Raw genomic sequence first — 25,977 nt, 5'->3', positions numbered from 1 at the left:
AGCCCAGCTCTGCTGGGTGCGAGTCCGGCACCACAGCACCACACTTCCACCACCTCACCATGTGGACATCGCTACAGCGCAGTGAAAGTCCTAGAATGCAGCACTCTGGGACTGTCATTGCACTGTGGCAGTGGTCACATGGCAAGTTGCTGCACAGCACGCTGATGCGCTGTAGAGTCACACCGTAGCTTGCCATGGAAGTAACATGGTATGTGAACAAGCGCTCAGAAATAACAATGATCCACTAAACAGGGAATGTAACAGGCAGAGTCCTTCAAGAGAACATCAGCCTGAGTACACTCGGGGGCAGATCCCACAGAGGAAATGGCCACCCTATTTTGTGAGATAGTCTCTATTTAGAAAAAAAAAGAGGACATTTTATCCTCCAACACAATAAAGAGTGGGGTGTGAGCAGCTGGAGGGAGAACTCACGGGCGGCCCAGATAAACAAAACCAGAAAACCCAGCCACGTCTCTGGCCAAATTCCCTTCCTGCAGTTTAGCAATCAGTAAACCCCAAACAATGGACACATGGCAGCTCTTCTGTCTCAAGCAGGCCCTGTTCTGCGTTCCAGCTGGCAAAACTCTTGTCTCTGCCTCTCGTGAGAGTAGCTCAGCCTTTTGAGGATCTGAGCCCTGGCAGGCTTAGTGACGCTTGGCTGCCTCGACACACAGAGCCTCTCCCTGCTGGGAATTCACCCAGGAAAACCACACCACTGTCTGATTCAGAGCTGGGCCATCACTGGGATGAGAGGTGGCAAGGCTGAGGTACCCTGCTAGAGGCACTGAATGACTGGTACACCCTGTCACAGGGGATGGGGGTTAGAATTACCTCCAGTTGCGTCTTCCTCCAGAGAATGCACAAGTGAATGCTCTTCCAGGAGAGCTCAAGAGTCCAGAGGTCTCTTTATCAAAACACTCCCACAAGGTAGCAAGGGTTTAATAATTAAGAGAGTGAGGCCCTCTTAAAGCACCTCTGAGCTCAGATCAGTGCAGCGCCTCTTTCTGCTACCGAGTAGCTCAAACCCAGAGCCCCCATTAAGAGCCTCCAAACCCACAGACTTTGATAGTCAAAGCAGCCTGTGCATGCTGATCGAACCCCATGGTGGAACAAGGGCTTGAGAGAAATACGAAGGATTTGCTAAGTGCTGAGGGCGGCAGCATTTCAAAGTGAAATAACAGGGGTGAAGGGAAGAGGGCCTAAAAGAGCTCGCTTGGTGGGTCACCCAGGAGGATGAGAATGCAACAGGAGCTTGCTTCCCCCTTTCCTTCCCTTCCCTGCTGCTAATCTCTAAGATCTCACCTATGCCAGATGCTATAACCAGTTAAACAGCAGCATTAGCACTGGTGAGACTCCTATTGAACTAACAAGATGGTAAGATCTCCAGAAGCCACCAGAGTCTGGTCTATACCAGAGCTAATAGCAATGCAGTGGAACCAGTGATAGCCCTAGTAGGGAATTTAGCCTGTATTACACAGGAGGGCAAACTAGATTATAACGGTCCCTGCTGGCCTTAAAAATCTACCTACTTATATTGCTCAAATCACCACAGCATCTGAGCACCTCAAATCTGTAGTGTATTTCTCCTTACAATGCTCCTAGGAAGTGCGACTATCCCCATTTTACAGATGGAGAACTGAGGCACAGCAGGAGGGATGCAGGAGGGTACTTAGGCGCTGTGATGCTCAGTGTTGCAACACCCAGCTTTTAGGCGCTTAGAAAACTCAGGAGCACCACTGTGATCCACAAAAAACAAGTCAGGTGCCCAGGCTCCCTAAGCAACGAATGGGGAGCGAGAGGCGCCTCAGAACGCAAGCCACAAAAGCCACCATGCCAGCTGTAAAAGCAGCAAAGAGTCCTGTGGCACCTTATAGACTAAGGGTACGTCTACACTACGGGATTATTCCGATTTTACATAAACCGGTTTAGCAAAACAGATTGTATAAAATCGAGTGCATGCGGCCACACTAAACACATTAAATCGGTGGTGTGCGTCCACGGTCCGAGGCTAGCGTCGATTTCTGGAGCGCTGCACTGTGGGTAGCTATCCCGTAGCTATCCCATAGTTCCTGCAGCCTCCCCCGCCCCTTGGAATTTCCGGGTTGAGATCCCAGTGCCTGATGGGGCAAAAATCATTGTTGCGGGTGGTTCTGGGTACAGCCTCACCCCTCCCTCCCTGAAAGCAGCAGACAACCGTTTCGCGCCTTTTTTGCTTGGTGAACTGTGCAGATGCCATAACATAGCAAGCATGGACCCTGCTCAGCTCAATACCGCAATCGTGGATGTTTTAAACACCTTGCGCACTCTCGTGCAGTATATGGTGAACCAGGACCTTCAAACCGAGGGGGAGGCGGCGGATACAGCAGCGCGGCGATGACAGTGATGAGGACGTAGACACAGAATTCTCTCAAACCGCGGGCCCCTGCGCTTTGGAGATCCTGATGGTAATGGGGCAGGTTCTATCCATTGAACGCTGATTTTGGGCCCGGGAAACAAGCACTGACTGGTGGGACCGCATTGTGTTGCAGGTGTGGGACAATTCCCAGTGGCTGCGAAACTTTCGCATGCGTATGGGCACTTTCATGGAACTTTGTGACTTGCTTGCCCCTGCCCTGAAACGCCATAATACCAAGAAGAGAGCAGCCCCCACAGTAGAGAAGCGAGTGGCGATAGCCCTGTGGAAGCTTGCAACGCCAGACAGCTACCGGTCAGTCAGGAATCAATTTGGAGTTGGAAAATCTACTGTGGGGGCTGCTGTGATGCAAGTAGCCAAAGCAATCACTAAGCTGCTGCTACGAAAGGTTGTGACTCTGGGAAACATGCAGGCCATAGTGGATGGCTTTGCTGCACTGGGATTCCCTAACTGTGGGGGGGTGATAGATGGAACCCATATCCCTATCTTGGCACCGGAGCACCAGGGCACCCAGTATGTAAACCGGAAAGGGTACTTTTCAATGGTGCTGCAAGCACTGGTGGATCACAAGGGACGTTTTCACCAACATCCACGTGGGATGGCCAGGGAGGGTTCATGACGCTCGCGTATTCAGAAGCACTACTCTGATTAAACGGCTGCAGCAAGGGAATTACTTCCCAGACCAGAAATTAACAGTTGGGGATGTTGAAATGCCTGTCGTTATCCTGGGGGACCCAGCCTACCCCTTGATGCCATGGCTCATGAAGCCATACACAGGCAGCCTGGACAGTGGTCAGGATCTGTTCAATTACAGGCTGAGCAAGTGCAGAATGGTGCTGGAATGTGCATTTGGCCGTTTAAAGGCGCGCTGGCGCACATTACTGACTCGCTCAGACCTCAGCCAAACCAATGTCCCCTATGTTATTGCTGCTTGCTGTATTCTCCACAATCTCTGTGAGAGTAAGGGGGAGACCTTTATGGCGGGGTGGGAGGCTGAGGCAAATCACCTGGCCGCTGATTACATGCAGCCAGACACCAGGGAGATTAGAAGAGCACATCTGGAAGCAGTGCGCATCAGAGAAGCTTTGAAAACGAGCTTCATCAATGGCCAGGGTACAGTGTGACTGCTGTGTTTGTTGATGAACACCCAACCCCCTTGATTGACTCATTCCCTGTAAGCAACTCACCCTCCCCCTTCGAGTACAGCTTACTTATGCAAATAAAGGCACTATATTTTAAAAATCATGATTTATTTATTAATTCATTATAAAAAGAGGGAGAGAAGTAAGGGTGTGGTTTGGGAGGAGGATAGGAGGGATGGAGAAGGGCAGTAAAAAAATTTCACAGTAAGGACAGCCTTCTGGTTGGGCTGTCCACGGGGGTGGAGTGGGCGGGTGCACGGAGCCTCCCCCCACGCGTTCTTACACGTCTGGGTGAGGAGGATGTGGAACATGGTGAGGGTGGTTATACAGGGGCTGCAGCGGCACTCTGTGATCCTGCTGCCGTTCCTGAAGCTCCACCAGACGCCGGAGCATGTCAGTTTGATCATGCAGCAGCCCCAGAGTTGCATCCCGCCACCACTGATCTTCCTGCCGGTCTTCCTGCTGCCACCTCTCATCTCGGGTGTCTCTCCTGTCCTCACGTTCACTGGCATCTTTCCTGTAATTTGATACCACGTCCTTCCACTCATTCAGATGAGCTCTTTCCTTGCGTGTAACTTCCATAATATCCGAGAACATTTAATCTCGCGTCTTCTTTTTCCTACGCCTTATCTGGGCTAGCCTTTGGGATGGAGTAGGGAGGCTTGAAAAAATTGCAGCTGCATGAGGGAGAGAAGTATTTAAAAAGATACATTTTACAGAACAATGGTTATACTCTTTCACAGTGAACAGCACTATTCACCTTACATAGCACATGTGATTTCCCTACAAGGTCGCATTTTTCATCTTAATACTGAGTGCCTGCAGCTCTGGGGTTACAGATCTCACAGACACTGGTCCGGGCATCAGAATTCAGCTTGCATGCGGCCATGGTAAGCCCCCCACACACACACACACTGCCTGTCTGGTAGCTTGGGGAAGATCCCCACTGACCAAACACGAAAAAGATCACTCCTCCCCTCCCCCCACTTGGCTACGTGCAGGAAAGGGTTTTCTTTTAAGGTGCTGCAGTCCACGAACCCAGTAGGAAAATGGCCATCCCCCTTAATTAAATTCCTGATTTTCAACCAGGTTACCCTGAACGATATCACTTTGCTGAGGATAACACAGCGAGATAAAGAACAGATGCTTCTTGAATGCCAGCAATCATCGGGACCATACGCAGCTATACTTTGCCATGCAATGATACCTGATTACTTGCTACATGCATGGCGTGGTAAAGTGTCCTACCATGGTGGACGGAACAAGGCTGCCTTGCCCAGAAACCTTCTGCAAAGGCTTCTGGAGTACATCCAGGAGCGCTTCATGGAGATGTCCCTGGAGGATTTCCGCTCAATCCCCAGACATGTTAACAAACTTTTCTAATTAACTATACTGTCAGCGAATGCATCCCAAGTCCTCAGGGCAAATCAATCATTAAAAAACGCTTGCTTAAAAAACAATCTTTGATATTTGCAAAGGTACACTCACCAGAGGTCCCTTCCATGGCTTCATTGTCTGGGGTAGTGGCTTGGGAGGGTAATTCCGTCAGGGTAAGAAAAAGCTCCTGGCTGTTGGGGCTCATGGAGTGCTGTGTGCTCTCTGCAAGGTCGTCCTCCTCACCTTCTTCATCGTCATCTTCCCCGTCCGCATAATCCTCAGCCATGGCAGAGATTACAACCCCCACCTCAGAATCCACGGACAGGGGTGGGGTACTTGTGGCGCAGCCCCCTAAAATTGCATGCAGCTCAGCGTAGAAGCGGCATGTTTTTGGCCCTGTCCCGGACCTTCCGTTTGTTTCTTTGGTTTTCTGGTAGGCTTGTCTGAGCTCCTTGACTTTCACTCTGCACTGCAGTGAGTCCCTGGTGTGGCCTTTATCCGTCATAGACCTTGCAATTCTTTCAAATACTTTTTCATTTCGTCTTTTTGAACGCAGTTCTGATAGCACTGAATCCTCTCCCCAGATAGCGATCAGATCCAGTACCTCCCGTGCAGTCCATGCTGGGGCTCTTTTTCGATTCTCAGGAGACTGCATTGTTACCTGTGCAGATGAGCTGTGCGTGGTCACCTGTGCTGATGAGCTCTCCACGCTGGGGCTTTTCCTGTTTATCTGGCCAGTGCATCAGAGTTCAGAATGCTGTCCAGAGCGGTCACAGTGGTGCACTGTGGGATACCGCCCGGAGGCCAATACCGTCGATTTGCGGCCACACTAACCCTATTCCGATATGTTAATCCCGATATTAGCGCTACTCCTCTCGTCGGGGAGGAGTACAGAAACCGATTTAAAGAGCCATTAAAATCGATATAAGGGGCCTCTTAGTGTGGACGGGTGTGGCGTTAAATCGGTTTAATGCTCCTAAAACCGGTTTAAACGCGTAGTGTAGACCAGGCGTAACAGACGTATTGGAGCATGAGCTTTCGTTGGTGAATACCCACTTCATCGGATGCATGCCTAAGCCAGATACTGACCATCAAGGTGTGCACTAAGCCCTGCCCATAGTCTTACAGATAAGTGCCTAGCAGTGGCAGCTGCTACTGGTGGAGGAGGAGCTGCTGCTCCCCACCTTATAACTTTTGGCCCATGGGGAGAGCGCTCGTCTGGGTTGGGGAGACCCAGGTTCGATTCCCCCCTCTCTGCCACAGGGGGAGCAAGAATTTGAACAGGGGTCTCCCACATCTCAGGGGAGCACACTAATCACCCTCAGGCTCCCCTGTTGACGCTGTCCCGCTGTGGGTAAATAATGAAAGAGTCATTGGAAAAGGGGGACTCGACCCAAGGTTGCCCTGACCACTGGGCTACAAGGTCATTCTCACACTCACTCTCTCCAGCCCAATGACTGTTCAAGTTAGTGGCAGAGTTGGGAACCCAGGTCTCTCAAGTCTCATTTAGCCTTAGACTCTCCTGTTCCTAGTGGCACCTGTGGCAACCCATTTTCCTCACTACCATCTGAGTCCGTTGTACGCTGTCTCCATGAAAGCAGCATCCTTTTTGACTGTCCTGCGACAGGTCATTCTTTGTCCTCCATGCTCCTCGTGGAATCCAACCTAAGATCCAGGCTAACACTCGCACCACTGGACCATCCTTCCTCCTTGCCAATGAGCCGCTTTCAGTTACAAGATTATAACATGCACAGAATCACACCTTAACACACTTTACAGAAATGTACGATTCTTCACTCAACGTCTGAATTACCTCTGAACACTATTCACTTCATCAGGTTGTTCAGATTTCTAGGCCTGATTCTCCTCTCAGTTACACCAGTTTTACCCGAGTATAAAAATTAACGCTTGAAATTAACTGTGTTACACTGGCATCAAACTGGTGCAAAGTAGAAGAAAATTAGGCCTCCTTGTGACCTCTATAAAAAACCTTAGCCTCACTCAGGTTGGATATTTCAACCATTTTCCTACTGTCTCTACAATTTACCCCCAGGCAAAATGAATCAAACCTGGCACTTAAGACAATTCAAGAGGCTGTAACCACTTGGAACACCATTTTACATGTTTAGAAACCTGCTGTAAAACAAATAGCCTCTGATTGTCTTTCCCTTCAAGGTTAACATCACCGCACTGACTCTCACCTGGTGGAATCTAGCAAAGACTGAGTCATTTGAGGAGCTAACTCATAATCTCTAATCAACCCAGTATCATTGTGATGATTTCTGCTGTTTGAGCAGTAAAAGCTTTTTTGAAGGCAACAGATCCAGCACAGGGCACCCAAGTCATAACAGCAGAACATTTAGCATCATGTTGATTCAAAGGAAGGACCATAATTAACTACAGTAGAATCTCTGAGTTATGAACTGACCAGTCAACTACACACCTCATTTAGAACCAGAAGTATGCAATCAGGCAGCAGCAGAGACCATAGAAATATTTCCTCTGAACAGCACTGAGGCTCTACCTCTGATCACAATGACAGAGGATGCAGACGCAGAGCAATCTGCCTATGAGCACCCATAATTACATTGCTAGGTACACTATTTTACTAGTGATGTAAATCTGTCTTCTGCATTTTGAACTCGGGTTATGTTTATGCAAGAAAGGATCTGACCCAAGGAGACCATCCATGTCAATGGGAGTCTTTCCAGTGCTTTCAACAGGGTTTGTTTTTTTAAGCACAATCCATAATGGGCCAGATTCTGATCTCCTTTACATTGGTATAAACCCAGGGTAACTCCACTGAAGTTGAGTGTTACTCTAAATTTACACTACCGTAAACAAGAGCAGAATTCAGCACAGGCACAGTCTCGCTGTGTAACACCCTTTCCTATCAGCCCTAGTTAGTGGTTGCTACTAATGAGCTGATTAATCCACTTATTTTTTATTTATTGATACCAGCCACCAGCTATTAAATGTCATTGGGCATCAGTTACAAGTCAGAGTTACAAGATTCATCAGATATTTTTTGAAATCTTATTCATTTCACCAAGGCTTTAGAAACAAAGGCAGCAGAACTCCACTCAACAGCATGCCTATTTCAGAGTTAGCCTAGCAAAAAACGGGAATTTAAATGCTGCCATTTAGGGCGCCATCAGGAACTATGGGTCTGTAAATGACTTAGCTGCTTGAGCTAGACAGTGCCTAGCATAAGGGAAGTTATGCCATCGTACATCTGGTTTTTCTTCTCTCCACCGGCTGCTGGTTGGGGAAATAAACCCACTCATCTGGGCTGATGGAGAGGATGTTGGAGAAGATGGTGTTTTATACTAAAGATGTTACTCTCACGTCATTTTAAGAGCACTCCAATATTAATTTTTGTGTCCTTTTTGGTTCTTTATTCTACATTTAGAGCCATGATAGCCTGAGTGGAAATGACCAAGTCACATTCCCAAGGCCCTGCCATGGCCCAGACCTTGCATGCTCCTCAGTCCCCACTGCCTAGCCCAGGGGTGGGCAAACTTTTTGGCCAGAGGGCCACATCTGGGTGTGGGAAATTGCATACAGGAGAGGGGGTTGGGGTGGGGGAAGGAGTGCAGAGTGTGGGAGGGGGTGCGGTATGCAGGAAGGGGCTCAGGGCAAGGGGCTGAGGTGCAGGAGTGGTGTGGGGTGCAGCAGGGAGCTCAGGGCAGGGGGTTGGGGGCAGGAGGTGTGGGGTGCAGCAGGGGCTCAGGGCAGGGGGTTGGGGTGCAGGAGTGGTGTGGGGTGCAGCAGGGAGCTCAGGGCAGGGGTTGGGGGCAGGAGGGTGTGGGGTACAGCAGGAGCTCAGGGCAGGGGTTGGGGGCAGGAGTGGTATGGGGTGCAGCAGGGGCTCAGGGCAGGGGTTGGGTGCAGGAGGGTGTGGGGTGCAGCAGGGGCTCAGGGCAGGGGTGGGGGTGCAGGTGGGATGTGGGGTGCAGCAGGGAGCTCAGGGCAGGGGGCGGGGGTGCAGGAGGGGTGTGGGGTGCAGCAGGGGGCTCAGGGCAGGGGGTGGGGTGCGGGAGGGGTGTGGGGTGCAGCAGGGGGCTCAGGGCAGGGGGTTGGGGTGCAGGAGGGACATGGGGTACAGCAGGGAGCTCAGGGCAGGGGGCTGGGGTGCAGGAGGGACATGGGGTACAGCAGGGAGCTCAGGGCAGGGGGCTGGGGTGCAGGAGGGGGGCAACAGGGGGTTAGGAGGCTCAGGGCAGGGGGTTGGGGTGCAGGAGGGTTTCAGGGTGCAGGCTCCGGCCCGGCACCGCTTACCTTGAGCGGCTCCGGGGTGGCAGGAGCGTGCAGCAGGGCTAAGGCAAGCTCCCTGCCCTCTGCCCACTCCCTCCCTCAGGGGCCGAGGGACATGGTGCTGGCCACTTCCGGGAGCGACGTGGGGCCAGGGCAGGCAGGGAGCCTGCCTTTGCTCCACTGCACCATGGGGCTGGCAATCTCCCGGGCCGGACTGAAAGCCCTGACAGGCCGGATCCGGCCTGCAGGCCATACTTTGCCCTCCCCTGGCCTAGCAGAACGTTTGGTTTGGGGTGCATCCTTTCAGAAAGTTGTCCAAGAGTCTACATTAAACTTTGGAGGAAAACAATCCTGAGAACTGCCTGTTCTGAGTGAAGATTGAAGGAGGATTGTGAGGGGTTTAGATTAATCCCCTTTAAATGAAAACTTCCTGAGCTTCCATTAATGAATGATGTCCCCAATCTGCATATTAATTTGCATAAGTTAACATTATAAGATCTAGCGCTCGCTCTTCATAAAGCTCCTCAATCTGCAGCTGCCCACCAGCTTCAAGTTCCATGATTAACTCTCTCAACACAAGACACCAAAAACCTCAGCTCCCAACTTCCATCTTCTAGGGAGGGGACTTACTGATGATAAACTACAGGCAAAAGACGGTTTCTCATTAACTTAGGTAACAACTAGGAATTGGAATCAAACCAAACTCTGAAAGCAAAGAGCCAGATTCAGGTGAATGGGTCCAGCAGTCAGGTATCAGGGTGAGAAGCGTAATCTAAGGGCAGGTCTACACTTAAAATACATTGATGCAACCACATTGCGGTAGCATTTTAATGACGCTGTAAGCCAGGGGCTCTCAACACATTGTACATGTACCTCTGGGGATATGCAGAGGTCTTCCAGAGGGTACATCAACTCATCTAGATATCTGCCTAGTTGTACAACAAGCTACATGAAAAGCACTAGCAAAGTCAGTACAAACTAAAATGTCATACAGACAATGACTTGTTTATTTTGCTCTATATACTATTCACTGAATTGTAAGTACAATATTTATATTCCAATTGATTTATTTTATTACATGGTAAAAATGAGAAAGTCAGCAATTGTTCAGTAACAGCATGCTGTGACACTTTTGTATTTTTATGTCTGATTTCAAAAGCAAGTAGTTTAAGTGAGGTGGAACTTGAGGGTACACAAAATAAATCAGACTCCTGAAAGGGGTACAGTAGTCTGGAAAGGTTGAGAGCTATTGCTCTAAACTGATGAGAGAGAGAGTGTGTCTCCCGTCAATTTAGTTAATCCACCTACGCAAGAGGCAGCATCTACATCAGCAGGAGAAGCTCTCATGCCAATATAGTGCTGTCTACATCGGTGCTTATATCAGTATAACTACATTGCTCAGAGCTGTGAATAATCCACACCCCTGACTGACGTAGTTACACTGGAGTAATTTGATAGTGTAGACCAGGGCTAAGTATTAGATAGCTAGGTAGACAGACAGTAATCTGAGTCTAAGGGAGTGTGAACTGGTGTAATTTATGTGCTAGGAGACTGGACAACGGTGTAAGAATGCGCACATTAAAGTAGAGGGTGGTCTAATTTAATTTAGAGCCTCCTACACACTCTTGCTACTCCCCTTTTTTCTTTGGTGCATAAAATACACTATCACACACCCTCCTCTCACTGAAGTCATGGATCATCAGGGTACATTTCCTCCTTTTCCAGCACTACCATGGGTGTTCTGCCATAGACTTCAGTGGGACAAGGAACTGTCTTAAGTGTGGTCTACACTACAGAGTTAGGTTGACGTACCATGGGTGGAGAGTTATATATCCACGTGGTGCCCGGGCACCAGCAATATTCAGAGCCCAGGGGCCCAGCTCCACCAATGTTTGGGGACGGGTTTCCCCACCCTGGCCCCACCTGCTGCCCCCCAACACACCTCCCATGGTCCCCCCTTGCTGGCCCTGTGCACATCCCCTGGCCCGGAGGGAACAGAGCGTCCCTGCCTCTTCCATGCAGCTCCATGCTGCCTCCCTGCAGCAACTGCCGCCGCAGGGTCCTAGTGCTCCCCACATCAACTGCCAGGGCAGACTGACTCAGCCTGCCCTTCCACCTCAGACCCTTCCCTTTTCCGGTGGGACCCTCCACCAGCACGCCTCCCCCCCCCATGTGCAGTCACCACTCCTGCCCCATGCTGGGCAAGGAAGCAGCCCCATCCCCCGTGAGGCTACAGTCAGGGGCAACAGCAGGGGAGGAGGCACACACAGCTCCACCCGGCACCCACCACAGGGGAGGTGGGGGAGATTCCTGGACCTGAGAGGGGCCTTAGGAACACATGCAATGACAGTGGTGGGGGCGAGTGTGCTGCTGGGGGAGGGCAGGAAAGGGCGGCTCCTCCCCCAGAGCTTGCTGCTGCCAGCAGGGAAAGGGCTGGGGGGAGTCCTCCTCTCTGACCCCGGTCCCGGAGCAGCCTGCCTGCACCCCAAACTCATCCCCAGCCCTTCCCCACCCCAGAGCCCACACCCCAGCCAGAGCTTTCACACACACCCCACTGCACCCTCTGCCCGAGCCCTGAGCCCCTCCAACACCACAAACCCCTCATCCCCAGCCCCAGCCAGAGCCCTCATCCCCCTGCACCCTAACTGTCTGCCCCAAACCTGAGCCCCCTCCTGCATCATGAACCCCTCATCCCCAGCCACACCTCTCACCCCACCCCTCTGCCATAGCCCTGAGCCCCCTCCCACACCCCAAACCTCTTATCCCCAGCCCCACCCCAAACCCAGCCCCATCCCTGCACCCCCACCCTCCCCCCCCAAACTCCCTCCCAGAGCCTGCACCTCCTCCCTCCATACCCCCTCCCATCCCCAAACTCCCAGCGCCTGCACCCTGCACCCCAGACCTCCTCCCCCCACCCAAACTCCCTCCCAGAGCCTTGGGCAGGTGGGGGGCAGAGTTTTTGGGGGGGCGGAGTTTGGGCAGGGGTGGGTTCTGGGCACCACCAAAATTTCTACAAACCTGCCACCCATGCGTAAGGCAACTTACGTTGACCTAATTATGTCAGTGTACGCAATGTAACCAGGAAGATATAAGCCACTGTAGTAGAGGCCTGGTATAAGGCAGGACCTGCTCACAGAATTTGGCAAGGACAGGGCTAACATATTGCAGAAATACACATTCCTAAGAAATGCTAGTTACAGAGTGCTTACGCAAACACGTCCTGATATCAAGCGGTACCAAAACATCTTAATATCAAGGATGGTACAAAAACATTTCCCAAGGATAACAGGAACATACTCACCACTTCTGAAAAATAAGGTCAGAATAACAGTACATGCAGTCCTTGTACTTACGACACAATTGGTTCCTTACAATTGTGTCATAAGTCAGAAAGTTGGAACTGGGAACCGCAATCTACTCCATTGTGGGACCAAGCATTGTAAACTCAAAACCTATAGTCATAAGTCGAATCGGTGCCAATGTAGAAGTGGCACATTTGTCATAACTCAAATGTCGTAAAGTCAAGGACTGCCTGTACGTAATAAAAATGTTTTAATCAAACCAACATGTACAAAATAATGGACAATAACTAGCAACGTCAGGGGGCAGTAATTATGTCAAAGGGGGAGTACTAACTTGGTTGTATTGAGGTATAAAAATGTATCTCAAATGTATCCCATGCAACAAACCTCGATGCCAACTCTGCCCGCATATCTACACCAGCGACACCATCACAGGACCTAACCAGATCAGCCACACCATCACCGGTTCATTCACCTGCACGTCCACCAATGTTATATATGCCATCATATGCCAGCAATGCCCCTCTGCTATGTACATCGGCCAAACTGGACAGTCTCTAAGGAAAAGGATAAATGGACACAAATCAGATATTAGGAATGGCAATATACAAAAACCTGTAGGAGAACACTTCAACCTCCCTGGCCACACAATAGCAGATCTTAAGGTGGCCATCCTGCAGCAAAAAAACTTCAGGACCAGACTTCAAAGAGAAACTGCTGAGCTCCAGTTCATCTGCAAATTTGACACCATCAGCTCAGGATTAAACAAAGACTGTGAATGGCTTGCCAACTACAGAACCAGTTTCTCCTCTCTTGGTTTTCACTCAACTGCTAGAACAGGGCCTCATCCTCCCTGATTGAACTAACCTCGTTATCTCTAGCTTGCTTCTTGCTTGCATATATAAACCTGCCCCTGGAAATTTCCACTACTTGCATCCGAAGAAGTGGGTATTCACCCACGAAAGCTCATGCTGCAAAATGTCTGTTAGTCTATAAGGTGCCACAGGATTCTTTGCTGCTTCTACAGAACCAGACTAACACGGCTACCCCTCTGATACTATCTCAAAAGGAGTATCTTTAGCCAGCCTAGGGAGCAGTGGAAAGTCCTGCCACTAACTGAGCTGTGTCCTCTCTCACAAGCATACATATCTTAGTATCCTCGTCGAGTCTGCTAGGTGCTATTACCGTGCTTTGTCAACAATAAACCTGGCCGGGTACCTCCACTGAAAACTGAGTCTATGAATTTATTGGGCAGTTTAATTAAGGTCTGCGATCTCCGCAGAGCTAAAACAGCACACTAAATAAACACACACGCAACCAACATCTGACCACATGCACTACAGCCTTGCTCTCCCCGATTTAAGTGCCCTACTACACTAACATAATACTTCACCTCCATGAGACACAGAGCTTATGTCAGCATAGTTAGGGTGACAGACACTGCGGGTTACTTACATTGGCTGTCATTCTTTTCAATTTCACAGCTGGGTGCTTGAGCCCAAAAATTGACAAGAAAGCCCCACAGCTCAGGCTGTCACCCCTGGGCGGTGGGGGGACTCTTGTTGGGAGGGGGCCCACTAGGGAGCTGCACCTGGAGCTGAGAGGCCAAGCTCTCAGCCTAGGACCGTCCCTACCAATTATGGTGCCCTACGCAGTCCGAGCACCTGTTCCCCCCGCCCCCTGCACAGCAGAGGGTCTGGGCTGCGCTCAAGGTCTGCAGGGACAGGAAGGCAGGAGCTGGGGGGGGGGCACTTTGGGGGGCCCTAGAGCTCCACAGGCCCAGAGTGGCCTGGGGGATTAGCAGGGGGCAGCAGGAAGCGGAACGACTTGGCCCCAGCCCGCTCTGCTCCCCCCACCCCAGATGTGTTACTTGGGGAAGGGGACTTGAGGGAAGGGGTCCGCCCCTCACCGGCAGCAGGAAGTGATGTGACCCAGCCTCAGCCCGCTCTGCTTCCCCCGCCGCGGCCACGTCGCTTGGGGGAGGGAAAAGGACCTCGCCCCCTGCACTCACCTGCAGTGGGAAGCGGAGCGGACCAGACTGGGGCCGAGTTGCTCCGCTTTCCGCCGCTGCTGGTGAGTGCGGGGTCGCTGGGGCAAGAGGTAGAATGGGGGCAGAGCAAGGGGGGAGATTAAGGCGGGGCAGAGGGAGTTGTCCCGAGCCCCATACCCCTCTAGAGACAACCCTGCCCTTGCAGTGGGGGCAGCCCGCGGAGGGGCCAGCCGGAGGATAGGACTGGCCGCCAGAGCCGGTGCTGCCGCGTATGCAGCATGCAGCTGCCTAGGGCACCATGAAATTTGTGGCAATTTGGTGCCCTACCCAGCCGCATATTCTGCATATGCCTAGGGAGGGCCTGGTCTCAGCCCCCTCACTGCCCCTCTGACGCCAGAGGAAGATGCGGTGCGCGGACAGGAGGGGCAATGCAGACATGAGCCAGCACAGTAATTACTAACATAGGTCAACTTAAGAGTGTAGTTAGTGTCGGCGTGATAAAGATTCGTTCTAAGTGACTTCCCAGCACGGCTGCAGCACTGGTCCCAGCATAGACACCAGCACTACTGGGACCGGTACTGGGGTCTGTACTGGAACCCGTGTCCCCCGCACTGGTCCCTTGTTCCGGGGGCCTGGAGGGCCGGGCAGCCTGAGCCTGTGGCTCCCAACACCCCGCTCGGCTGCAGGGCCGCAGTCTGTAAGGCCGGGCGGGGGAGACCCGCTGCAGGGCCCCAGGCTACTTCCTACCAGCGTCCCGGGCTTGGCCAACCAGGCGCCTCCGGCCGGGCAGAGCAGGACCCCCCGCGCAGGGAGGCGAGAGCTGGCAGCGGCCGCGCGCACCGGGACAGGAACGAGCACGCAGCTCCAGCCCGCGGAAGTGAGCGAGGCTCCCCCCTTGTCCCATCCCTCCAGGCTTGCCATTGGCTGCGGGCAAAAGGGGGCGGAGCTATCTGGGCCAGGAGGCTAGCTTTACTCTTTCGTGTGCTGACTGGCAGCGGCTCTGCTTCATCACACCCCTGTGCCGCCGGTTCCAGGACCGATCCCAACAAGATCCCACCACTGGTGGCAGTACAGACCCACTACTGGTCCCACTATACCCCAGTAATGGTCCAAGTACTAACTCCAGTAATGGTTCCAGTAGTGGTCCCAGGAAAACTCCAGCATTGGTCCCAGCAAGTCCCCACTCCTGGCTCCAGTATACATCCCAGTACTGATCTCAGTACTGGTCCTAGTAAGACCCCAGTACTTGTCCCACTACTGGAACCAATATAGACCCTAATACTGCTCCCACTAAAACCTGAACACTAGCCCTAGGACTGATCCCAGTACTGGTCCAAGTACTGGTCCCAGTACTGATCCCAAGTAGACACCCCAGAACTCATCCTAATACTCATCCCAGTGAGACCATAGTACTGGTTCCTTTATAGACCCCATTACTGTTCCCAGTACTGGTAGTAAGAGATCAGTACTGGTCCTAATAACACCATAGTACTGGTCCCCATGTCTCCAGTACTGGTCCCCATGTAACGCCCTGTACTGTTCTGAGTACTAGTCCCAGTAAGACCCCAGTACTGACTCCAGTACTGGTCCCAATATACACCCTAGTAGTGGTACCAGTACTAGTCCCAGAACTGGTCCAAGTAAGATCCCAATACTAGTCCCAGTATACACTCCAGTTCTGGTCTCAGTACAGGTCCCAGTACAGACCCAGTACCGATCCCAGTATAGTTGGTAGTTCTGGTTGTAGTACTGGTTGCAGTAAGACCCCAGTACTGTTCCCAGTATAGACCCCAGTACTGGTGCCAGTATAGACCTCACTATTTGTCCCAGTCCTGGTCCCAGTATAGAACTCAGTGCTGGTCACAGGACGAGTTCTGGGGGTCTTACTGGGACCAGTAAAGTGACCAGCACTGGGGTTTTAGTGGGACAGCTACTGATCTTTATACTAGGACCATAACTGGGACCAGTTGCAGGGTCTATACTGGGAACCATATTGGATCTTACTGGGACCAGTACGGGGACCAGAGGTGAAAGTAAGCTGGTACAGTACAGTACGGCATACTGGCAAGAGCCAGTATGCCGTGCCGGACTGGACCGGCTTCTGTGGCGGTGATTTAAAGGCCCCAGGGCTCCAGCTGCTGCGGGGAGCCCCAGGCCCTTTAAAGTGCCGCCGGAGCTCCGGCAGCCGGGCTCCCGCAGTGATTTAAAGGGCCTGGAGCTTCGCGGCGGCCGGAGCCCCAGGCCCTTTAATTTGCCCCTGTGCTCCGGGGCTCCCAGCCACCTCTGCAGCTGGGAGTGCCGGGATGATTTAAAGGCCCTGGGGCTCCCAGCCACAGCTGAAGCCCCAGGGCCTTTAAATCTTGAAAGGCCCCACCTCTTCCGATTGAGGCTACGCCCCTGCTCAGGACTCCGGCATACCTGTAAGTCCTTTAAGTTACTTTCACCCCTGACGGGGACCATTACTGAGGTCTTACTAAGACCAGTACTGGGGTCAATACTGGGACAATTACTATGACTAGTTCTGGGGTCTATACTTGGACCAGTGCTATGACCAGTACTAGAGTCTTACTGGGACCAGTACTGGGGTCTATATTGGGACCAGTACTATGGTCTATACAGGCACCCTCCAGGCACTTTAGTATCTGAGTGTGGCAGGGTCTGTAGTTTAATAGAACTAAAGCTGCACCTTTGAAATAAATCACAAAAATAATTAAGAGCCCCAGGCGGGTCTGTATGGGGTCCCCCAGTTGCTGCGAATAAAGGAGGTGGGTATAGAGTGCCTGGTGTGGAGCCAGACATCCCCATCCATTGAGGTTGGGGGTCTCAGATGTAGGACCAGATTCTCTTTTTGGCTAACCCAGCAGAAGAGTCACAGAGTGGGTGTATCTAAGGTGGCATATGTGGAAGGAAGGCACAGCGGCCCCTCATTAGAGGATACTGACCCATTCATCCAGAGATGCCCCAACAGGGTGAGGATTTCCCTGAGGAAATCAGGGTACTTCTGATTTTGGGGGCTCACACTGGATGACAAACCTGTCCCCACCCCTTTCCTGAGGAGACTATTCAGAGGACTACATGGCAAATCTCCTGGGAGTTTCAGCAGAAGTTGTCTCCTTCCTTGGTCTTTGTGGAAAGGGACCATAGACCTCAAAGGCTGGCACAAATGGAGCAGGTTTGCTTTAGATATAGGCTGGATGGATTCATGCTCCCAGAAAGCCCTGTATTCCCATCATGTTGAAGCTCCATTGCTGCTTCTTTCTCTCACGCTGGAGTGGGCAAACAGCACCACGCTCGGTTTCTAAATATTTTATTATAGGCATTAAAATAGTGACAAGGAAACTGGAGACAGCCAGATCAGTTTGAGCAGCTAATAAACTGCGCCTGGTTTCTTGAGGTCAGGCTGGAGAGCTCATGAAACTAGGCTGTCTAGAAATGAAGAGTCAGTGCAAAGTATGTAGTCCCAAGCAGCATGGTGCTCACAGCAGAGCTACAACTGCAGGCTATGCTGACAGGGAAGGTGGCTAATGCAAACTTTGGTTCTCTCCTCAGAATCAGCTTATAACAAACCAATGAACCTTGGGGGAAAATGCTCCCCTCCCCAAGGCAAAGCCAAATAAAATATTCCTCAACCACATATCAAATTTTTAAGGACCTAGAGCTGGTTTGGAGAGGCAAGCTTTGGGAGCCAAGAGCTACTTACTAGTATGACATGAGCTGGCTCCATAGACAGCACGACTCTAGTTCCCGAAATGGACCAAGACAGACACCAGTATAGTCCAAGTCTGAAATATAACTTCACAGGATGGTTTGGGGGAGGGATAGCTCAGTAGTTTGAGCATTAGCCTGCTAAACCCAGGGTTGTGAATTCAGTCCTTGAGGGGGCCATTTAGGGATCTGGGGCAAAAATCAGTCTGGGGATTGGTCCTGCTTTGAGCAGGGGATTGGACTAGATGACCTCCTGAGGTCCCTTCCAACCCTGACATTCTATGATTCTACACGTTGCTAGCCTGTCTCCCCAGGCCAAGAAGAGCTACAACCACACTCACAGTCGGCTCAGGCCCTTCCTTCAAGCATGGTTTATTCTTCAAACAACTCACAAAGCAACACCCAACCCAGGCAATTCCCCTGCCAGAGCAGGCTGTAGGGAGCCACAGAACTCAGCCTGCTTCCTACAGCTCCTCCTTCAGGCCTTTATACGAATCACCTGACCCCTTCCCAGCTGCAGCTGCTAATCTCTACCTGGCCCAGATACCTGTTCCAAAAGAGGCTCTGTCTCTAAACAGGGCTGGCTGGCCCCCGACCTGCTGTCCCTTACAGGGGCAGAGTACCCTCTAACAGATCCTAGCAACTGTTTTGCTCTTCTCTCTCTGATCTTCCTTTTCCCTTGAAAAGGGGCATCACAATACCAGATTTATCCCTCCATGGACTCTGCAGAGCAAGGCCTGGGGTACATTTTCCTCTGCCTTTGGATTTGGCTAAAGGGTATTGAGAGAGCAAAGGAAGGGAGAAGTACAGGAGAGGGGACGAATTTGAAGCTTCCCTGTTCCTTTATCCTTGAACAGATCCCTTGATCTACCCTTTTAGGAGTCACTCAGGGCCTGATCCAAAGCCCATGGGGCCCTCAATGTGGAAAACACTAAGTGAAGTTCTCCCTTTGTCCACATGGTGGGGCCCTCCCACCACATTTTGCAAAGGCGAATTTCACATCTATATGCTATCAGGATAACACCTGCAAGTGTAAACATGACCACATTTCTTCAGAAACCTCCCCTGCTGCAAACAGAGACACCGTGAAAGGTGTGCAGCTAGTTGAATCCCAACACAGGCACTAATAGCACAAGTCTTAGCTAATTCAGAGCTCTCAGAGCTAAATGCCAGGAATATTTGTGGTGAAAACCCAAGCCCTCTCCTTAATTTCTCAGAGCTGTCCCTCAGGTGTTGGTCTCCATGTCCTCTTCCTTCATCGCTCTGCCATCTTGACCCCTCCGCTCACACATTTGGCTCCATCACCTCTCTCCTGCCCCACGCTTCTGGATCCATCCATCTCCTCAGTCCCCATGACTGCCCTGTTCTGATATAGGAACCCATGGGAATAGGTTTAGTGTCGGGCACCAGGTCCTGCAACTCTGCATTGAACCCTGGCAAAGGGTTTATCCTCTGGAGTTTCCCCAGAGAGGATTTCCCCCCAGGAACATCAGAAAACTATAGACAAAGGCCAAGAGGCTCCTCCCACCCCACCACTGGAATTAGCCAAGGTCAAAAGAAGAGGGTACGAGTGGGACTTTGGTGGAGTTAAAGAGAGGGAAGGACAAAGGAAGCTGATGATAAAGGAGCGATTGGCTAGACAGGGCCCCAGCCCTGTCACCCCTTTCCACCAGCCTGCCCTGATGGTTGAGTCCCACATGGAATGCTACTGCCATGCCAACCTGGGGAACAACTGCTCCTCATATCACTCCTTTAATTTCCCATTGTAGCCTGCCCTCATCACAACAAAGACCTTGTGCTGCAAAAGCTGAAACTGTGCAGGTGGGTCTCCTGGACAGGACTCTATTAGAACAATGGTGGCTGCAAAGAGGGGGATGAGGGAGCTGGACATAAAGCATGGGAGCACCGCGGGGCAAGGAGGACACATGGCCCATCAGCGGACTTACTGCTTTTGCTGGTTGGAATCTCCCAGTTTTGTCTACCCATTCTGGGGCGTCGGGCTGGCTGCTAACTGCAAGTGCTAAAGGACTCCAGAAGGCTATAGACCTCAAAGGGACGGTGATGCACACATATTCAGCTCCTCAAAGGCTGATTGATTTAAACAGGAATGAGGTGCCTAAATATCTGTGAGGAAGGATGTTGGCCACAGAGAATAGTGAGGGCACCCATGTGAGTGGCTACATTCCCTCCACAGTCAAACCTCTGTGGAAATTCAGAGACTGGGACAGGTTTATCCTTAGCGTGACTCAATCAGCTACTAAAAAACCACTTTAGGGAAGGACTTGGGCCCACTCTTCAAGGAACAGCCTGGAAGGGGAATCCATCCCTCAGAGGAGTAACTCTCCAGGGCATAAGACAAATGATGCTAGAGAGACAGCCAGCAAAAGCTAGAGGCATTTCCCATGTACTGAACTGAACCGTGCAGGCACCATAGACACCGACAAAGCCCCTGAATGGCTGTTGGGATCCAGCTCTGCGCTAAAGGGATGAGCTATTCATTCCACTGGTTTGTCATTGGAGTGGATGGATCTCAAATTCACTCTTGACCTAGCCTAGCAAGGTTCTGCCAATATCTTCTACATGTGGGAGGTCTCTGCCTAGCCAGTGGAATGAGTGGCTCAGATGGATGGGCCTTTTCTTTGCATTGAAGAAGCCTTTTCTTTGCATTGGGTTGAGAGGGGCTGGGCAGGAGTGGGGTTTATGTTATGAGGCCTTCACTCTGGAAGAACAGCAATAGCACTGTTGTTGAGTGAATGGCTGGATGATTGGTGAGGCCTTTCCCAGCAGGAGCTGAGAATGGCTGGTGTGGCTTTTGTGAGAGTGATCACGCCCATGGTTATTATCTCACCACTTAGGTGCCAAGCCAATGCTGCAGCAAGCGCAGTTAAAAATAGAACCACAGGAAAAAGTTACAATTAAATAAAATTACCTTTAAACAGCTATTTCAAGGCAACACTGAAATAAAATGAGAGGTTGCATTAATGATTGTACAGAGATGCAGAGAAGTGGTGCTACAGAAGGGAAGAGAAATTATCTAGATGGTCTGAGGTTTGTTCATTCACCATGGACTTCAGGTTTTCTGTGGGACATGCTCCTGAAATATAGGGAGAACCCAGGTGCAGGTGAACTTTAAAAGCAGTGGAGTCACAAAATATGCCAGTATAGCAGTTATGTTCAGGATGAGTGGCCTGAGCTCACAGTATTGGCATAGAGAAAAGGCATCTTGCTTTAGCTATGAAAGCTTCCAGCTTCAAAGCAGTACAGGAGCTGGAGAAATTATAGTACTGTTAACTTTTTTCCAAAAGACTAAGAAAAGCTTGATACCTAATTTACAAATTTCTGTCAATCAAGAGGTTTTAGTAGCACAGTAGCTGGCTAGTTGATGTACTGTCTATGGCTAACTTTCTGATCAGGAGGTTGTGGGTTCAATCCCCGACGGGGCTAATATAGGCCAGGCCTCTAAAAGGTTTCTTTCCAATTCTACATTAATTTAATACATCCTCCCCAAAAGCAGGCACAACAATCATGACAGAGGGGTCTAAGCAGGGCCTGGGATTGCACAGCTCGGTCTCTGCAGGTTGCATTGTCAGTAATGGTTATTCCATCCCAGGGGGGATTTTGTCAAATAAAAAATGTTCATAAATGAAATATTAAAAAAGATTTCTTTAGAAAACAGAAAATGAAAATAAATGTGACAATTGTTTCTGCAGAAAAATCCAAATAATTAAAAATGGCTCTGTTTGGGAAAGTTGTGGATAAAATGCACTCAGTTTTTAAGCCAGCTCTGTTGCTAACAGGCTCCTTCCTCTCCGGTGGTGGTGAGGGAGCCAATAATTTCTGAGACAAGTTCCGTCTCTGCTGTCATCGGAAGCTGAGTCTCCAAAGTGTGTAGCACAGTGACAACCATGAAGGCCCTAAGTGCCTGCAGATTTGTTACAATAAAAGCAGATTGAAATTAATCGATCATCTGATTGGAATGCCTAGTGCTGGAAACAAGGCCGAGTAAAGCAAGATATTTTCCTTCAAACTCCCTTGATTAAAGGTGGAATGAATGGAGAAGTATGTCAGCCAATGTGATCCTCCACTGCAGTTACCCTGAGTGCCAGGAGAACCTCCTTAAGATCCATTAGAGATCCAGTCGTCTCTGGTTCTCTGGCAGAAAGTCTGCCCTGCCTGGTACAGTATTTGCTTGTCTAATAGCAGTAGTTTTGAAAGAGAGAAGCCAGAAGTCTGAGATTCTGCGGGAAATCTCTCTCACAGTCACCAGGAAACAAGGTCTTCTTGTGTAATACAGCCAGGAAGGTGACACAAAGAGGACAGTGCTACAAACAGGCAGCAGGCAGAGGGAATCGGGGTTAGGGTGCATCTGCAGGGAGCACGGTGGCTTTTGTCTCTTAGTTCCACACCCCTTTGCTGCTTTATATCAATCCTCTCATCTGTCCTTCATTCCAGATCCAAATTCTCCTCCACCCTACACAAACCTGCAGCTATCCCATGTTCTGTTGTCCCCCTTACCAGTATCCACCTGAGACCCAAATTCCCCCCGCTGCACACAGCCCTCTTATCCCTCATTACAGCTCTGAAGTTTCAATTGCCCTCCGCAGCCCCCGCTGCTATTATACTCTCAGTGCCAGGGAAAGTGAACTCAATCTTCACTTTGCTGATTTTCTATAGTCTGTTTATTAGACAGCCCCTTTGTGAACCCAGCGGTTCACATGGGCCTGTGGTGCCAAGTGTAAAATTAATATCGACTAAAAAATCTGGGCCCTTCTTTGTGGGCTTAGAGAAGCCGTCTCGAGTTAATGGGAATGCTACAGTGCTTCACGCCCACCCTCACCTCTCTGAAACTGCCAAATACACTTGGCTCATTTGTAACAGCCGGCATTAACTCTTCGTGGGCCTTGGCTTTTCAGGGCTGGCAGGTGTCTCGTGCAGGTAGCTCCCTGCTCTGGGTTGTTCTTGTGGTTGCTCTCAGGCAAGTGTCATTGATGAAATCAGCCAGCAGGAGGTGCTAGTGTTTCAAGTAGCTGAATTTCTCTCCCCGGACTCCCCAGTCCCAGTCCATCACAATGTTCCTCACTCTGTAAAGATGTTTTCCCAATGCAGGTGCCGGCTGACAGCTCTCCTCTCTTGACATCAGCAATGGCTATGTGGGCTCCCTTCACTGTCTGCCAATGAGCTTCCCCCCAGACTTGGAAGAACTAGATCCAGGGGTGAGAGAGTAACTGAGTGTCTCTGGCTCAGTTCCAGCCTTCGTTTGTCTGCTGAGATTTGGCAGCTGTCTGCAGGGTGATGGACTGAGACCACACACTTCTTTCCTAAGGATCAGCAAACAGCCACCAGATGGTCACCTTAACCTCAGCTACATTCAAAATCAGGACCTACCAGAAGCGGTGAAATCCTTTGTATTTCATTTCCAGTCTCAAGCCAATCAGTCCCTCCTGCTTCCGCCATCCCAGCACAGATCCCATGTGCCAGCGGGAACATTCACATCGAAACGCCAGCTCTCCCCAAAAAGGCTCTGACTTCTGGGCCCATTTTAAGATGCTGTCTTTTCACTGGGATGGGTTGCGGTTTTGCTAGTGCAATTCTCACTGCAGAGCTCTGTCTACACGGTGAAGATGAGGGGCCTGATTCTCTGTTGCCCTGCACCTTGTGTAGTCATTCACACCAGGGCTGATTGGATGTAAAATGCTACCATGGTGATTCGAGCTAAATGGCTACATGTGGTGCAGTGTAGTGGAGAATCAGGTCCCTAAATGTTCAGCCCTCTAACACACACGTGTTAAGTCTGATTTCTCTTGGAGATGCTGAGCTACACACTTACCAACTGCCTTAGGGAAGCAGTTTCCAAATTGTCTGTGGCCTACTTGATGATGCCCAGAGAGTGGGATGCACAGAGCGGGATACTCAAATAGCACAGCTCCTCCTCAGCACAATCCTCCAAGCAGCCAACTGCAGGCCAATCTGCCCCGAGGTTGTGGATGTTCACATGTGGCTGGGGGAGGGTGTGCACCTGATTTGATCCAATAGAGAGAGAGAGAGAGACAGACTTTTTCCAAGGGTCAGAGATGTTCAGATCCATGTTCACAGGAAGTCATGACTCAGTAATGAGCTAGTTCAGTGTTTCTCAGCTGGTGGGTCAGAGGGTTACAAAAGGTGCTTGGGGGTTGTAAGGCACTGAAAATGTTGTTACAATCTAAAGCAGAGGTTCTCAAATTGCGGGGTGGGGAGGATAATACATTGGGGGGGGAGTTTGAGAAGCTTTAGGAAAAAAACGTACTGTGCACATTTTACCCACAGCAATGAATAACTACCAACGCTGATTCCTCCAGATAGATCAGGTCCTCATGTGGCACTGTGCATTCGACTCTAGATGGCGCTGTGCATTTTCACGGATTTGTTAAGCTTGCATAGCATTATACAAAGTCATGGCCATCCGTATGTGAATCTGCTACGACACGGTGTGCCCATTTAATTGTAAGCCCTGACGGCAATTGCAGTTTTGCTTTTGCTCTTATTACAATGGATCGCTGGCTCATTCGTGCAACAGAGAAAAAAAAACCCAACTCAAGTGAAAAACAAAGAAGCCGAAACTGATTCAAGCGAAGTGTATTATATTGGTATATGTACTTTGCAGGGAGGGGGGACGTAAACTACTACAGATACAAAGGGGGGGTGTGTGATCAAAGAAGTTTGAGAGCCACTGATCTAAAGCCCTTAAAGGTCAGGTTCTCGGAACACACACCCCAGTCTATTACGTAGGTTTATCATTGTTATCCAGACTTTTTTATGCTTACTTTTATAGGATAAGTAAGGGAGCTGCAAAATATTGTGACTTAGAATAACAGGTCACCAGCCTGACACGGCGGAGGCACGGACGCCTTGGAAGTAGCAGATCCTTCAGTTAAGGTTATCTGTTGAATTCCAGGATAACCCTGTACTCAGTTGCCCATAACTCCTTGGAAAATTCTCCTCTGGGGTTTGGTCTCCAGCTCAGACGTGAGGCAGGAGCCCATTATGTTAATATCAGGGGCTCCCATGAGTCTGTCACAAAGTTTGTTGGAAACCTCACTGGGCAATCTCACAACTGGATGTTTTTCTACCAGATCTGCTCTAGGAATTATTTTCTGGGGCCTTTCTGTGACCTGTGCCGTATAGGAGGTCAGCCTAGATGAACATAATGGTCGGAATCCCTGGCTTTATGAATTCCCAGTAGTAGTGAAAATGGTGAATTTCCAGTGAACTTTTCATGCCCCTCTGGCCACTCTTCACCATTTCATGCAGCATCACTTGCCTCAGAGCCCACTACTCATGCTGCAGAAGGATTTGGTGTGGTGGTTATCCTTTCCAGATAACCTTTTGCACTCAGGAGAGGCTATGGAAAATGATTGGTGTTACAGAGTTTATTCCAATGACTGGGCTGGGGCCAGGTGTGCCTGCCCCTCCTCCCCACTGAGGGCACAGCACAGATCTCAAAGCACTTCACAAAGGCAGGTGAGCACTAGTGCTATTTTACAGCTGGGGTAACCAAGGCAAAGAGCAATGATGTGCCTGACAAAGTAACAGAAGTAGTCAGGGGCAAAGCCAGGAGTGGCACACACAGCTCCTGAGAGATAAAACAATGACTGTTTGGTGGTGATTTTTTTGGTTTTAAAATAAAAGGACACATGGTACACGATGCTTCACCTGGAGATACTTGAAATAATTGGATCTGGGCAGACTGAAGGCCAATTGCAGTGGCATGAATGAACACTGAGGATATATGGGACTATAGAAAATTGCCAAAAG

The 25,977-nt window shown here is 50.4% G+C and overlaps 1 protein-coding gene across 8 annotated transcripts in view; it reads right to left on the bottom strand.

Annotated features, from left to right (window-relative positions):
- GLYCTK (glycerate kinase) overlaps nucleotides 1-15,345 on the bottom strand; it is a 30,842-nt gene extending 15,497 nt beyond the window's left edge. For 2 of the 8 annotated variants that reach the window (XM_039482787.1, XM_039482795.1), the window contains exon 1: nucleotides 15,229-15,345. The gene's annotated coding sequence lies outside the window, so the exon portion shown is untranslated. Of the gene's footprint in view, nucleotides 1-831; nucleotides 892-12,878; nucleotides 12,918-12,966; nucleotides 12,988-13,946; nucleotides 14,196-14,400; nucleotides 14,417-15,224 lie in introns of those variants that run through there. The other 6 variants (XM_039482788.1, XM_039482794.1, XM_039482791.1 and 3 more) reach the window with 6 other exon arrangements.
- Between the last annotated feature and the right edge of the window lie 10,632 nt (nucleotides 15,346-25,977).

This window comes from Mauremys reevesii, linkage group 7 (assembly GCF_016161935.1).
Source record: "Mauremys reevesii isolate NIE-2019 linkage group 7, ASM1616193v1, whole genome shotgun sequence".
NCBI classification, from domain to species: domain Eukaryota; kingdom Metazoa; phylum Chordata; order Testudines; family Geoemydidae; genus Mauremys; species Mauremys reevesii.
The sequence above is the reverse complement of the archived record's forward strand: the minus strand, read 5'-3'. Positions and strand labels throughout refer to the sequence as shown.